A 2,816-nucleotide genomic window follows, 5' to 3' on the forward strand; every position below is an offset into this window, starting at 1 on the left:
GTGGTAAAATCATCATCCCTGAAGTTCTTAAAAAAATGTGTGAATGTGGCACTTGGAGACATGGATTTGTGATGGACTAGGCAGTGCAGGGTTAACAGCTGGACTCAGAGGTCTTTTTCAACCTTAAAAATTCCAACCTCTATGATTCTCTGATATCCTCCAGGCATCTGGTGAGAATGAAAAGATGGCTAAAAGCTTTCATCCCCTAAGTCTGTTTTTCCTATTGAAAAGATTCTTTATGCCAATATTATTTCAGTAATGTTTCAAAACAGAAACCTGAATCATATTGAAGTAGTTTATATCTTCATTAAGATTGGAGTTTCTTTTAGGACCACTAAAATGCAACTTTTCTCTTGCCTCAAGACTTAATAATTATACAACTGAAAATGGAAATTATTCTGAGAAAGGACATCAAGGGATCTTTGGGGTGCTGGTATCGATTTTACAAATACACAGTGAAATCCTGTTGCTATTTTTAACAGCCTGCTTCAGCTAAGAAAGGAAAAATATCAGAAGATGCAGCAAATGTTAAGAGGAAGTACTGCAGAGTGAACCCAGAGGATTGCTCAGAGAGGAAATGACTCAGGCAGTTGCTAAGTAAAGGCAGCTGCCTATTTACAGAGGAATTCAAAGAGTTAAAGGAGAAATTCCCAAACAAAATATCCTCAGCAGAGTGTGGATGGCATGAGGATGCTCTTAGAATAAATGTGTCTGAATGAAACCACGCAATTGCCTGAGGTTTGGGGCAGGGGTAACACAGCCCCAGCCAAGGGCAGGAATGAGAGGGCACAGGACAAACCCTTCCAGCCTCAGCAGGCACTGGTGATGTGGGCACTGCTGTGCCGTGGTCTGGGTGAAGGAATCCCTCTGGCAGCCAGGACATGAGCCCTGCCCATGGCCAGCCCGGGGCCCTTTTCCAGCACAACAGTGAGGGTGGGTTGAGAAATACTTGCAGAACATCCAAGGGCTCTGGCTTTCATCCTTCCATCCTTCAACAGGCTCCCACTTTCCTTTATCTCCCTTTGAAGGCCACTGGCAAGCCCAGTCTGGGGGACCTCGAGGTGGGAAGGCATGGCTCCTTTTTCCCGCTTTTGAAATGGGAACTCACCGGGATCTGCTGGCAGAGCCTGTGTGTGAGCTGCACGCTCTCTGCATGAGAGGTGCACCAGCTCCCCCAGCATCTTCAGGGCAGGCCTCAAGGCGGTGTTTCAGTCTTCCAGGATCTACCTCTGCATGGCTCCTTTTCCTTTCCTTCTCACCAGATGTGTGTGGTTAACGAGCTGGAACAGAGAGAAAACTAAAGCCCTTCTCCCATTCACATCCAGTACCTGTAATTAATGAGCAAAATAACTCCCACCATTGCTCATTAATAAAATAAAACCTTATAATAAATCATAGCCTGTAAGATGTGTTACAGAGAATGTATCTCAGCAGCTGTTTGGGGAAAGCACAGGCTGGTGTGACAGGTCAGTGTCCTGCTGCTGGTGACAGTCCCTGTGTTTGGGTCCTGACTGCACAAGGTGTAGTGGGAGGCAGCAATTTCCATCCACTTACAGGAGCAATGAGTCTCACCCTGCCATGTGTTACTGCAAAGCTTTTACACAGTTGTTGTTCCTATCTGTGAAAATGTTATTATCGCTTTAAGAAGTTCCCCAGCCGCAGGGAATGAGAAAAGCAGTGATGATGTGACACACCGAATTCAAGCTGTGGAAAAAATCTCAGCTATGGGACTTCTCTATTTGAGTTTCTGTGTGTTGGGGGTTAGGTTTTTTCAGGGAATTTCTTCGCATTTGTTCTCAGGGAGATGGAAAATAGCGATCAAGAGACAAAAGACGAGCCCCTTGATATACCCTTGAAACAATTCTGGGGGAGAGGGGGGAGCGGGGTTCTTTTAACAGTTTCTTAACCGGCGGTGGTCGCTCTTTGCCGGGCTCGGAGGGGAGGCTGTTGTGGGTTTGGGTGCTGGATTTCTGCTGCTCGGGGAGAACGCGGTGCGGCCGCGCTGCTCCCGGGGGCGGGCGGGCGGCGGGGCCGGCGGGAGGCGGCGGGCACGGCCAGCGCCGGCTCCGGCTCCAGTACCGGGGGTTCCCTCCGGCGGCAGCACTGAGCGTAGAAATGCTAAATAGTGTACAAAGAAAGTATGCAAAGCGTAAGAAAGTGTACAAAGCGTTCAAAGCCCCGGCGCTTGTCAGGTCCCTGGGACGGTCACGTTCACATTTCTGGGCTGCAGCGCCGCTTTTGACGCGCAGGGGGCGCCTGCGAGTCGTCCGAGTGGCCGCGCAGGCGCAGTGCCGCTCCCGGCCCGCAGTACCGCGAGCTGTCACCAGGCGGCAGCAGCGACCCGAGAGCTGAGCCCTGCGCGACACAAGACCTGAACGCGCGGAGCTGCTCCCGCTGCCGGCGCAAAAATCTTATTTTCTCCCGTTTTCAAACTCTTTATCGTTTCATTTGTATAATTTATATGTACAGAAAATGTATTTGTATTTTCAAGCCCCTATGTATCTGTATTTGTAGATGTAAAGGGGCTTGAAAATACAAGAACCAAGCAAAAACTGTGACCCAGGACCAAAACAAAAAATGTGACCCAGAGACATAGCTTAAAACCTGTTCTGCTATCTCCTTTTCCTTTCTGTTTTCTAAAGCTCATTTGAAGGGATCTTTCTTACCCCTATTTAATTCCATTAAGTTTCTACAAAGGTATAACAGAATTGTGGCTAAGTGTATTCAGTAAAATCACAGAGCTGAGTTTTACCACCTGGGCTTCTTAGTAGCATAAGCAAATAACAGATGTGAAAGTACTCTGCAGGAAGAAAGCA

The sequence above is a fragment of the Haemorhous mexicanus genome, chromosome 14, assembly GCF_027477595.1.
Source record: "Haemorhous mexicanus isolate bHaeMex1 chromosome 14, bHaeMex1.pri, whole genome shotgun sequence".
Lineage (NCBI taxonomy): Eukaryota > Metazoa > Chordata > Aves > Passeriformes > Fringillidae > Haemorhous > Haemorhous mexicanus.